The following is a 13,897-nucleotide window of genomic DNA, read 5'->3' on the forward strand; positions in this document are numbered from 1 at the left end:
TTTTCCTGCCTGCCTAGCTGCCTTAGCACTGAAGATTCAGATGGAGAAGTTTATTTTATTTTTTTATTTATTTTTATTTATTTATTTAAAAGAGAGCACATCCTCTGTTTTACAGAGAGAAGGGCCCAGTTTGAGCTAAACGCCCGCAAAGAGGTTCCTAATCAGCATTCCAGCCTCAAAGGAGTAAAAAGGGCACTAGACATGACAAATCGCAGAGTCGCATGCAGCTGGATAGACGCCTGTTGTCACCGCATTCCAGATCTCCCTCGCCCTTACCTCACTTTAGTCGCTCGGACCTGAGCCAAGAGAGGCCAAGACATCAGAAAGCCTCTAGAAAGAGGAAATCCGGGCGCAGACAGAGAAGATCCTCTTTTTCAGATAGATCTTCACCGCCAGCCCAGGCAGAAGAAGGATCATGTTGGGCTTTTTCAGTTGAGGTCATCAGAGGAAAGCGGTTGTGCATCTTGCTTCAAGGAGGCGGCTCAGGACAATGCTGCAAATGCACGCCAGGTCAAATCCTACATTGAGCACGCAGTCAATTTAGGGTTGAACAGTGTTTCAAGGAATCCTGCTCACCCTGCTGTATCTTCAGCATCTGTAGATTCAGATCATGTGTTTTCAGTGCATTTTAATTTTGACGTCGATAGCGATTCAAATCCATCTGAGGCTGAGATGGTCTCGGAATCGCATACGTTTGACTTTTGCACTGGTTCCCCCCTTGGTGGAGGCTGTTAAGGGTGCGATGAAGTGGCAGGAAGAATTGTCGCCTCCAAAGAAACAGCAGAGATACAAACCGTATTTAAAGAAATCTTTACCTTCCTTCCCATTCATTTCTGAAGTTAAATAAGTATTTGACGATGAGTGGGCGGGGCCTGAAAAGCAAATGTGCATAATAGAGTATCGAATCTGTAACCCTTGGGACACTACGCCTAAGGTGGATGCTTCATTACCTAGATTCGCCTGCCACATTCCGCTTCCGCTGGAGGATTCAGTCTCCTTTAGGGGATCCTATGGATCGCTGATTAAATGCAGACCTAAATAGGTTGTATAGTTTGTCCGAAGCAGCTTGCAGGCTGGCGGTAGTGCTCACTTCTGTGGCAACAGCACATGGGTTGGATTCGCAGCTGTGCGTTTTTTGGTGCTTTTTGCAGTTTTGCGCTACCGTTCATTTACCATGATCTCCTATGGGGCATGTTCTGTGGTGCGGATCTGCGGAATGCAGGGAGCGCTGGGAGTGCATGAGTCTGAATCCAGCCTTAGGCTGTGGGTAGCAGAGCTGGTGTATGGATGTTCAGATGAAAGTCTGGGAAGTGGCAGTTCTTCTCTTTTGCAGTTTTCAGGACTGCTGTAGAGTTTGTGGCTGAAGTGGCTGTTGACCAGGTCAGGGAGCCGGTTCAAAAGATGACAGCAAAGATAATGGCTCATTCCATCACAGCCGCAGAGCCTTATGGTTGAAGCATTGGTCGGCCGGCAAGGCTTCCAAGCACAGTCTATGTTCGATTCCATTCAACGGGAAGCTACTCTTCAGGAAGACTTAGAATCAGCAATTCAGCGGGTTTCTGGCGGCAAATCTAGCCTAATCCTGCAGAAGAGAAAAAGACAACAGCAGCCCTTTTGGTTTAACAAGAGATCCAAAGAAGGATTCAGCGAGGCCAGTACTTACAGACAGTTTTTCATGGAAGGGAGCCGGTTCAACCTTCCAGAAACCTTCCAAGCCCAGGGCCAACGAAGCTTCTAAGGCTTCAAATAAGTCCTTATGAAGGTGTCTCCACTTAACCCTCTCAAGTAGGAGCAAGACTAGCCTAATTCAGGGGGGTTCGGGTGGACAAATTACAGGATGCCTGGATTATCTTCTCGAGTTCAGAACAAGGCCTCCTTCAAAGAGTATGTTCCCCTCTGTTTTTGGTCCCAAAGGCTTCAGGGGGTTTCGGACCAGTTTTTTTACCTCAACGTCCTGAATTCTTTCATGAAGGTTCCACCATTCAAAATGGAGTCAGGGGAAACGATCATTTCCGTTGTGGACTTAGGAGACTGGATGGCTTCCATCGATTTGGTGGATGCGTATCTTCTTGTTTCCATAGACGCATCTCAGCATCACTTTCTCAGGTTTTCCGTGGAAGGCTCTCATTTTCATCTTTAATGTCTCCCATTTAGTCTCTGCACGGCTCTGAGAATGTTCTCAAAGCTACTGTCTGCTGTCAGGGTCAAGGGAGTGCAAATATTCCATTATCTAGACGATATGCTACTTCTGGGTCCGTCAAATGAGCTCCTTCTACTTCATGTCAATTTCACCTGCAAAAACTAGCTCGTTTCACTTGGTTGTTCAACTTTCGGAGAGCCAGATGCATCTGACCCAAATGTTGGAGTATTTAGGAGTACAATTCAACATGGATCAGGGTGGTGTTTCTCTTCCTCAGAGGAAGGTCCAGGAGGTCTAGCCATAGACAAAAGCAGTAAGAGCAAGGTCTTCTATGATGGTGAAGGAATGCATGCAGGATCTGGGGGTTCTATCAGCCACAGTTCCAGTAATCCCATAGGTCAGGTGGCACAGAAGGAGGTTTCAATGCAACTTTCTTCTTCAGTGGGATTGTCACTCCTTCTACCAGAAAATCTATCTGCCAATTCCGATAATCTGGTCCCTGGTTTGGTGGTCAGTAGCTCGCAATCTTTCCCGCGGGGTTCCGTTGAAGGCCTCAGAACCAATAGTGGTGATGACCAATGCCAGTCTGGCAGGCTTCGGGGCACACTGCCTGGGACAGCAGGTTCAAGGCCAATGGAACTTATTTTTATTTATTTATTTAAAAGAGAGCACATCCTCTGTTTTACAGAGAGAAGGGCCCAGTTTGAGCTAAACGCCCGCAAAGAGGTTCCTAATCAGCATTCCAGCCTCAAAGGAGTAAAAAGGGCACTAGACATGACAAATCGCAGAGTCGCATGCAGCTGGATAGACGCCTGTTGTCACCGCATTCCAGATCTCCCTCGCCCTTACCTCACTTTAGTCGCTCGGACCTGAGCCAAGAGAGGCCAAGACATCAGAAAGCCTCTAGAAAGAGGAAATCCGGGCGCAGACAGAGAAGATCCTCTTTTTCAGATAGGTCTTCACCGCCAGCCCAGGCAGAAGAAGGATCCTGTTGGGCTTTTTCAGTTGAGGTCATCAGAGGAAAGCGGTTGTGCATCTTGCTTCAAGGAGGCGGCTCAGGACAATGCTGCAAATGCACGCCAGGTCAAATCCTACATTGAGCACGCAGTCAATTTAGGGTTGAACAGTGTTTCAAGGAATCCTGCTCACCCTGCTGTATCTTCAGCATCTGTAGATTCAGATCATGTGTTTTCAGTGCATTTTAATTTTGACGTCGATAGCGATTCAAATCCATCTGAGGCTGAGATGGTCTCGGAATCGCATACGTTTGACTTTTGCACTGGTTCCCCCCTTGGTGGAGGCTGTTAAGGGTGCGATGAAGTGGCAGGAAGAATTGTCGCCTCCAAAGAAACAGCAGAGATACAAACCGTATTTAAAGAAATCTTTACCTTCCTTCCCATTCATTTCTGAAGTTAAATAAGTATTTGACGATGAGTGGGCGGGGCCTGAAAAGCAAATGTGCATAATAGAGTATCGAATCTGTAACCCTTGGGACACTACGCCTAAGGTGGATGCTTCATTACCTAGATTCGCCTGCCACATTCCGCTTCCGCTGGAGGATTCAGTCTCCTTTAGGGGATCCTATGGATCGCTGATTAAATGCAGACCTAAATAGGTTGTATAGTTTGTCCGAAGCAGCTTGCAGGCTGGCGGTAGTGCTCACTTCTGTGGCAACAGCACATGGGTTGGATTCGCAGCTGTGCGTTTTTTGGTGCTTTTTGCAGTTTTGCGCTACCGTTCATTTACCATGATCTCCTATGGGGCATGTTCTGTGGTGCGGATCTGCGGAATGCAGGGAGCGCTGGGAGTGCATGAGTCTGAATCCAGCCTTAGGCTGTGGGTACCAGAGCTGGTGTATGGATGTTCAGATGAAAGTCTGGGAAGTGGCAGTTCTTCTCTTTTGCAGTTTTCAGGACTGCTGTAGAGTTTGTGGCTGAAGTGGCTGTTGACCAGGTCAGGGAGCCGGTTCAAAAGATGACAGCAAAGATAATGGCTCATTCCATCACAGCCGCAGAGCCTTATGGTTGAAGCATTGGTCGGCCGGCAAGGCTTCCAAGCACAGTCTATGTTCGATTCCATTCAACGGGAAGCTACTCTTCAGGAAGACTTAGAATCAGCAATTCAGCGGGTTTCTGGCGGCAAATCTAGCCTAATCCTGCAGAAGAGAAAAAGACAACAGCAGCCCTTTTGGTTTAACAAGAGATCCAAAGAAGGATTCAGCGAGGCCAGTACTTACAGACAGTTTTTCATGGAAGGGAGCCGGTTCAACCTTCCAGAAACCTTCCAAGCCCAGGGCCAACGAAGCTTCTAAGGCTTCAAATAAGTCCTTATGAAGGTGTCTCCACTTAACCCTCTCAAGTAGGAGCAAGACTAGCCTAATTCAGGGGGGTTCGGGTGGACAAATTACAGGATGCCTGGATTATCTTCTCGAGTTCAGAACAAGGCCTCCTTCAAAGAGTATGTTCCCCTCTGTTTTTGGTCCCAAAGGCTTCAGGGGGTTTCGGACCAGTTTTTTTACCTCAACGTCCTGAATTCTTTCATGAAGGTTCCACCATTCAAAATGGAGTCAGGGGAAACGATCATTTCCGTTGTGGACTTAGGAGACTGGATGGCTTCCATCGATTTGGTGGATGCGTATCTTCTTGTTTCCATAGACGCATCTCAGCATCACTTTCTCAGGTTTTCCGTGGAAGGCTCTCATTTTCATCTTTAATGTCTCCCATTTAGTCTCTGCACGGCTCTGAGAATGTTCTCAAAGCTACTGTCTGCTGTCAGGGTCAAGGGAGTGCAAATATTCCATTATCTAGACGATATGCTACTTCTGGGTCCGTCAAATGAGCTCCTTCTACTTCATGTCAATTTCACCTGCAAAAACTAGCTCGTTTCACTTGGTTGTTCAACTTTCGGAGAGCCAGATGCATCTGACCCAAATGTTGGAGTATTTAGGAGTACAATTCAACATGGATCAGGGTGGTGTTTCTCTTCCTCAGAGGAAGGTCCAGGAGGTCTAGCCATAGACAAAAGCAGTAAGAGCAAGGTCTTCTATGATGGTGAAGGAATGCATGCAGGATCTGGGGGTTCTATCAGCCACAGTTCCAGTAATCCCATAGGTCAGGTGGCACAGAAGGAGGTTTCAATGCAACTTTCTTCTTCAGTGGGATTGTCACTCCTTCTACCAGAAAATCTATCTGCCAATTCCGATAATCTGGTCCCTGGTTTGGTGGTCAGTAGCTCGCAATCTTTCCCGCGGGGTTCCGTTGAAGGCCTCAGAACCAATAGTGGTGATGACCAATGCCAGTCTGGCAGGCTTCGGGGCACACTGCCTGGGACAGCAGGTTCAAGGCCAATGGAACTTTTGTGAATTTCCTGGTATTGGATGCTGTCAGGTGCGCTCTCTTAGCGTTCCAACCTATGTTGTGAGGTCAAGCTGTCAATATTCTTGGGCAACAACTACGATGGCTTATGCGTCTCAAGGGGGCACAAGAAGTCGCCCTCTCCTTCAGGTGGCATGTCAATCTTCCTATGCGCAGAGAAGAATCTCAGCTCTCTTACAGCATCTTAGCTCCCAGGGCCTGGGAATGTTTTAGCAGATCACTTGAGTCGAGGTTTTGAGGATCACAACGAATGGGGCCTGAATCGATAGATCTCATGGCATTGGAGGAGAATTATCAACTGCCTTGCTTCTTCTCCGAGACCTGGCATCCACAGGCGTTGGGTCAGGGTGCTCTGTCCAGGTCTTGGTTTATGTGTTCCTGCTGCTTCCATTGGCTCTCAAAATCCTGCTGAAGATTCAGCGAGAAGGATCACCGCAATAGTAGTCTTACCTTACTGGCTCTGGGAGCCATGGTTTCCTCTGGCTTGAAGGATAAAGTTGGGCTCGCCAATCCCACTGCCTCCTTGTCAAAATCTCCTTCTGCGGAGTGGGGCACGACACCCGAACTGCAGAAGGATGAAGTTAATAACTTGGAAGTGAGAGGGAGGCTTTAGCTGGCTTGGGTCTCTCGGGCGGTGTAGTGGAGACATTATTACAGGCTCGTAAGAGGTCCACGAATGTAACCTACCGCCATATCTGGAATACTACAGAAAGGGGTTGGGACCTTGGATCTCCTTCAGTGTCTAACATTTTGGAGTTTCTGCAGAGTGGTCTCTAAGGGTTAGCTTATAATTCCCTGAAGGGTCAAATCCCCACTTTGTTCGCTATGTCATGTACAAGATATGCTCTACATCCGTTGGTGATCTGATTTTTAGGGGCAGCCATAGAAATCAGACCTCCATTGAAATCGTTTTTTCCAAAAGCGGACTTAACACTAGTCTTGGGAACATCGCTGGTTCCTCCATTTGATCAAGCTTTCTCTTGTTCATTATTTATTTTAACAGTTTTTTCTAGCCGTTGCCTCAGCCAGAAGGGTCTCCAAGTTGTGCGCCTTCTCATCTAAAGAACCATATTGTTTGGTGCTCCCAGACAAGATAGTCCTTAGGCCGATTCCAAACTTACTACCTAAGGTTGCCGTATAATTTCGTATGAACTGGGAGGTCATTCTCCCAGCCTTTCCAGCGGATACAGCTGATGATGAGTGGAGTAGGTTAGACCTGGGTTCTGCGGTTTCAACCTACCCGAAATGGTCTAAAAGCAGATCAGCTGTAGCTTTTTCCCAATGGGGCCTAAAAGGGTATGCAGGCAACATCCTGAGTTTTTTTTCTTCCAGATTTGTCAAATTTTTTTTTCTTCCAGATTTGACCATACATATTGCATACAAAACGCTGTGCCTTCCTCCTCCTTCAGAGATCAAAGCAAGTTTGAAGGGTATGGCAGTATCCTGGGCAGCATATGCAAAGGTTGCCCCTGAGGTAGTTTGCAGAGCAGAAAGCTGGAGCATGCCCAACACCTTTTTTAGGCATTACAGGCTTAATTGGCTTGCCCGCCTGAGAAGACATTTGGCTCTATGGTTATTACGGCGGCTGTCGCCCATTAAAAATTTTAGTAGCATTGCATTGAGGGTTTGGCTTATTTTTTGTCTTCCCTTCCTTTTTAATATTGTTTGCTACATCCCATAGTAGGCTGACATGGGGAGGTCCAGGAATAGGGAAAATTGTTGTCCATACTTACCGTAATTTTCCTTTCCTGGATCCTCCCCATGTCAGCCGAAGGATTCCTACCCAGTTTATCCGTCGTGAGGCGGGTATTTTTTGAACACTGGTGTGGGCAGACAGCCGCCCTTTATGGGCTAGGAAAAAGTTGGTCCTGGAGGGATCAGAGGGGGTGGAGCTTAAAAAAAATTACGGTAAGTATGGACAACAATTTCACCTAATATATATATATATATATATATATATATATATATATATATATATAAAGTATATAATGTGTATAATATACAGTGCATACACTATATTGTGAAAATAATTGGGATGCTTGACTTTACACGCACATGGACTTTAACCGGTTCCCGACCAGCGCACGCCGATATACGTCGGCAGAATGGCACGGGCAGGCAAATTGGCGTACCTGTACGTCCCTTTAAATTTGCCACCCTGCCATCACGAGCGCGCCGCTCGGGACACCCGTGAGTCGGGTTGCGGGGTCCCGCGGACTCGATCGCTGCGGGCATACCCGTGATTGTCTCACGGGGCAGCTGAACGGAGAGATGCCGTTATAAACAGCATCTCCCCGTTCTGCCTAGCAACTAGTGACACTGATCTCTGCTCCATGTGATTGGAGCAGAGATCAGTGTTCACTAAATGAAAGCCCAGCCCCCCCACAGTTAGTAACACACCCCTAGGAACACTTAACCCCTACACTGCTAGTGTCATTTACACAGGAATCACTGCATTTATATAGCAGTGATTGCTGTATAAATGACAATGGTCCCAAAAATGTGTCAAAAATGTCCGATGTGTCCGCCATAATGTCGCAGTCACAATAAAAATTGCTGATCGCCATTACTTGTAAAAAAAAAAAATATTAATAAAAATGCCATAAAACTATCCCTTATTTTGTAAACGCTATAACTTTTGCGCAAACCAAAAATATGTAGAAGAATACGTATCGGTCTAAACTGAGGGAAAAAATGTTTTTTTATAAATTTTTGGGGGATATTTATTATAACAAAAAGTAAAAAATAATGCGTTTTTTTCAAAATTGTCGCTCTATTTTTGTTTATAGTGCAAAAAATAAAACCCACGGGTGATCAAATACCACCAAAAGAAAGCTCTATTTGTGGGAAAAAAAGGACGTCAATTTTGTTTGGGAGCCATGTCGCATGACCGCGCAATTGTCAGTTAAATCTACGCAGTGCCGAATCGCAAAAAGTGGTCTTGTCTTTGACCAGCAAAATGGTCCGGGGCTGAAGTGGTTAATGGTATTCAAGTCTTAGTCCGTAGGGATCAATATTGAGTTGGCCTACCCTTTGCAGCTATAACAGCTTCAACTCTTCTGGGAAGGCTGTTCTCAAGGTTTAGGAGTGTGTCTATGGGAATGTTTGATCATTCTTCCAGAAGCACATTTGTAAGGTCAGGCCCTGATGTTGGACGAGAAGGCCTGGCTCGCAGTCTCTCCTCTAATTCATCCCAAAGCTGTTCTATCAGGACTCTGTGCAGGCCAGCCAAGTTCCTTCACCCTAAATTCACTCATTCATGTCTTTATGGACCTTGCTTTGTGCACTGGTGCGCAGTCATGATTGAGCAGGAAGGGGCCATTCCCAAACTGGTAGAACAAAGTTGGGAGCATGAAATGATCAAAAATGTCTTGGTATGCTGACGCCTTAAGAGTTCCTTTCGCTGGATCTAAGGGGCCAAGCCCAACCCCTGAAAAACAACCCCACACCATAATCTCCCCTACACCAAATGATTTGAATCAGTGCACAAAGCAAGGTCCATAAAGACATGGATTAACAAGTTTTGGGTGGAGGAACATGACTACACTTGTGTTGAGTTTGCAGGTTTCCTGTTCTTGGCTCTGTTGCCTCTGTTCTATGCACACTGCAAGGATTTTAACAAACATGTACCAGAGCCCTACCTACTTCTATTTTTAAGAGAAAGATGTATGTTTTGTACTAAAGTCTAATTCCAATAAGCTGATGCACTGGCAGGGTTTCAAATAAAAAAGTTGCAATGTCTGCATCCCTTTGGAAGTAAAAAAAAACCCAAAGGGCCATACACATGGGCCAAATATCTGGCAGATATTAGCTGGTTCAATAGAAATTAGAAACTGGCCGGCAGCTGATCGGCCAGAAGCTGGCTGTTTGGCCGGCTTCTGTCAAAGGGGCATGACCAAAAGACGTCTGTTGATCAGCATCCGACCAGCACTCTCAGCCAAAGGCAGTGTGTTCTGGGGGGGGGACAGTCCCCCTGTCAGAACACAATAGCTTAGTGGGGGAGATCACTATACTAGCAAACAGTGGCTCCTCTCAAACTCTTCAGTTTTTTTTGGTTCCACCTACTGGGTTGAATGAAAAAAATAACTATTAATATGTACTGGGCTTTAGGGAGTATGTCACCAAAAATGTAAGGTTATTGCAGGGGATGCCTAAAATTTTATTTGTATCTTAGTGCAGGCTTTTGGGGAATTCAATGAGCCAAATACACAAGCAGGAGATGCCATTTCTGGGGAAGTTACCTACACCAATTATGTATAGAAGGCCTCCAGGTTGGCATATTGGATTCAATTTTACAGAAAATTACATTGACCGCAGTTTGAAAAGGAAAAGTAATTTTTTTAATATATTAAATTTGGCTTGTGTAGCAATATACTGTATACTACATTATTAAAAAAAAAGATTTTTCCCAAGGCGTCTTTCAGGACAGCACCTGAGAGATAGCGACTCCACCCTCCTCGTTAGGAAACACCTTCTTCCTCCAGACTTTAAAGGGAGGCGCCTCCCTACCACACATCAGTTTTTGTGTTTCCTCCGGCCCGGAGGGAACACCTTTTGGGAAGGAGTCTGTTTCTCTTAGGTGTTCCTGAGGGACTAGGCTTCTTTCCCTTTTTTTCCTCCTTTAGAGACCCGCTGTCCTCCCGACCTACCCACGCCTCGTCAGCGGTAGCAAGCGGGCTCCTCTTCCCCTCTTGTGCTCGGAGAGAGCCGAAGACTCGGTGGCCCGCACGTTCGTAGGCGCGGCGGCGCGCGTGTGCCGCCGCCATGTTTGTTTTCGGCGGTCGCGCCGGAAGTGACAGAGCGGGTCATCGGGTCAGCTGAAACGTCGTTTCCGGCGTGGACGCAGGGGGGAGGAGGGAGGACAGGTGCTGGTGCCTATTTCCGCTTCCGGTCCGGTGCAGCTGCACGGCGTGACTCCGGAGGCGGCGTTTAGCCACAAGTGGATCTCTGCACAGCTGATTATGGAAGATTCAGCATCTGCAGCGGTGGGGACAGGCACAGGCACCAGCAAGGCCCAGGTAAGAGGCAGCAGTTAAAGTCTGCCTTTCTTTTTCTATTTCCTGGCGTTTGGTCTCGCTCTCTCCTTTCTTTTTTCCCCCCTGGTGGCAAGGGGCCTGTCTGGGCACTAGAAGCTGACTGGTTTCTTCTTAGTGCACCTGTGTGGTGATCCCTATCAAAGCTGAGACTGGGTCTCACTAAGGGTTCCCTGTTTTTTTTCCCTTTTTTGTCTTTTTCTTCATAGGCTAAGAGCTCTGACCCAAAGAAAAGATGTCTTTCTTGCAGTGCCAAGCTGGGAGAAAATTGGAAGAAAACCTTATGCAGTCCCTGCATTACTTCTTTAGTTAAAGAGGAATCTGCCTCTGTATGTGAGGATCTGGTGGCCTCTGTAAAGAAGGAGCTGTACGCCACGATCCAGAATTTTCGTGACTCACTAGCAAACCCGGCTGCTAGTCAGCCTTCCACTTCAGAGTCTTCCCAGGGGTCTCTCTCAATCCCGGTGTTAGAATCTCTGCCTGAAGACCCTTCAGATAGGGAAAAGCAGTCCACTGCTCTTTCCGTTAAAGATTCGGAAGAGGAGTTGGAGGATTCTGAGGTAGCCCCCTCTAAATTCAAACTGTCCCTTGAAGAGGTCGATGGGCTCCTTAAAGCCATTCATGCTATGCTTGGTTTAAGTGAGGAGAAAAAGGAATTATCACTCCATGACCGCATGTATGCTGGGTTGGATGAGCCTAAGGGCCGAACATTCCCAGTTCATCCGGTCATCTCTGAGGCCATTAGGAAAGAATGGCAGGATCCAGAGAAAAAGCCCTTTTTCTCCAAAGCCCACAAAAGGCGTTTTCCTTTCGAGGAGGACCCTGCAGCAGTATGGAACAAGGTGCCCAGACTGGATGCCGCCTTTTCCCAGGTTTCAAGGTCCACAGATCTGTCCTTTGAGGATATGGGAGTTTTGAAAGATCCGATGGACAAACGCATGGATCTTTTGCTCAAGAGATCATGGCAATCAGTTATGAGCAATTTAAAACCAGCAATGGCCACAACGTGTGTAGCCAGAAATTTAGAATACTGGATTAACCAGTTAAAGTCACATATAGCTGCAGATTCCCCTAAACAGGAAATCTTAGATTCTTTTCCTACCCTGATTACGGCAGTGGCCTATGTTGCAGATGCCTCAGCTGAGGCAATTAAGATATCGGCCAGGTCAGCAGCTCTAACTAATTCTGCAAGAAGAGCCTTATGGCTTAAAACCTGGCCGGGTGACTCGGCTTCAAAGAATAAGCTGTGTGGGTTACCCTTTTCAGGAGACTTGCTCTTCGGCTCTGACCTCGATAATATTCTTGACAGGACAGCCGATAAAAAGAGATCCTTTCCGGTCAAAAAGAAAAAGCAGGTACCAAAGCGTCTTTTTCGACCTCAAAAAACTCAGGATCAGGACAGCAAGTTGCAAGGGAGAAGGAAAAGTTGGTCCGCCCCGAAGCCGAAGGGTAGAGGCGGAATTCTCTTCCGTCCTCCTACACAGGCCGAAAAATCGCAATGACTCGTCTCTGCGGGTGGGCGGAAGACTACAAGAATTTCTTCCGCAGTGGTCAGGGATAACTTCAAATCAGTTTATCCTGACCACTCTCGCGCAGGGTTACTCACTCGAGTTTGTCAACGACCCCCCAAAAAGGTTCCTGATTACCAACACCCCGCGGGATCCAGTAAGGGCCCTGGCCATGAAGTCCTCTCTAGAGGAACTGATGCAACAGGGCGTAGTAGTACAGGTACCCCTGCAAGAACATCAGGAGGGGTTTTATTCCCATGTTTTCCTAGTAAAGAAACCGACAGGGAAGTTTCGGTTGATTCTCAACCTAAAACCTTTAAACGAGTCCATAGGGTACAGGAAGTTCAAAATGGACTCAATTTTTTCGGTCAGAAACCTGTTGACGCCAGGATGTTTTATGGCGTCAGTAGATTTAAAAGACGCATACCTACATGTTCCGATCTCTCCCCAGTCTCAGAAGTTTCTCAGGCTGGCGGTGAGGTTGGGGGGTATGGTTCATCATCTCCAGTTCAGGGCCCTACCCTTCGGCCTGTCATCATCTCCCCGAATTTTTACCAAAATAATGGCAGAAGCTTTAGCGCCACTGCGTCTTCAGGGAATCGCAGTTATTCCTTATTTAGACGATCTGCTGTTTTTCGCCCCATCCAGCGAGGAATTGCAGACCAATCTAGGCAAAGCTCGCAGCCATCTGGAGGCGTTGGGTTGGATTTTGAACCTCCAAAAGTCGTCCCTAAACCCATCTCAGGAGATTCGGTTTTTAGGGTTTCTAATAAATTCGGTGGAGCAAAAAATCTTCCTTCCCTTAGACAAAAAGGACAGGATTTCCGGTGCAGTGTCTTTATTACAGACCAGCCAAAATCTGACAGTAAGACAGGTTATGTCAGCTTTGGGAGTTCTGACTTCAGCAATGCCAGCAGTCCAGTGGGCAAGAATGCATTTCAGGTGTCTGCAGGCTTTCTTTCTAAAATCTTGGGATCACACAGTGGCATCCCTAGAGGCAGAGGTGAGAATGTCAACCCAGGTAAAAAGGTCCCTATGGTGGTGGAAAAGACAGGAGGTCTTATCGGAAGGGTTAGTCTGGGCTTTTCCAGTCGGGAAAAGACTAACAACCGACGCCAGTTCCTGGGGGTGGGGAGCCCATCTAGGAACACGTTTCACTCAGGGGTCCTGGGCCAAAGAGGAGACAATAAGGTCCTCAAACTGGAGGGAACTCAAGGCGATTGCCTTAGCTCTGGAGTTGTTTGTTCAGGAACTGCAGTCCCATCACGTCCAGGTCCTAACAGACAATGCCACGGCAGTGGCTTATTTAAACAGACAGGGGGGTACAAGAAGCAGGTCGCTTCAGGTACTGGCCATGGAGATTCTTCGGTGGGCGGAAAAACATTTGTTATCCCTATCAGCAGTCCACCTAAAAGGGGATCTAAACAGGGTAGCGGACTTCCTAAGCAGAAACGCTATTCGGGAAGCAGAATGGTCTCTAAACCCGGAGGTATTCACAATGATTGCCGGAAAATGGGGTTAACCAGAAGTAGACCTGTTCGCCTCAAGGGTGAACGCCCAGGTTCCCCAGTTCTTTTCCCTGGACAGTCGCGATGGCTCGCTGGGCACAGATGCGCTAGCTTATCCATGGGAATTTCGTCTTTGCTATGCTTTCCCCCCATTTCAGTTAATCCCGTTAATTTTAAGAAAAATTCAGAGGGAGAAGGTACCAGTTATTCTAATCACGCCCTTTTGGCCAAAAAGGGCTTGGTTTTCGACAGTTCTAGGCCTGGCAATCAAGCCTTGTTGGCGTCTGCCCCTCAGACACGATCTGTTGTTGCAGGGCCCAGTGAACCATCCAGG

The sequence above is a fragment of the Lithobates pipiens genome, unplaced genomic scaffold (assembly GCF_037356315.1).
Source record: "Lithobates pipiens isolate NorthernLeopardFrog02 unplaced genomic scaffold, aLitPip1_a1.2 Scaffold_13, whole genome shotgun sequence".
Classification (NCBI taxonomy): domain Eukaryota; kingdom Metazoa; phylum Chordata; class Amphibia; order Anura; family Ranidae; genus Lithobates; species Lithobates pipiens.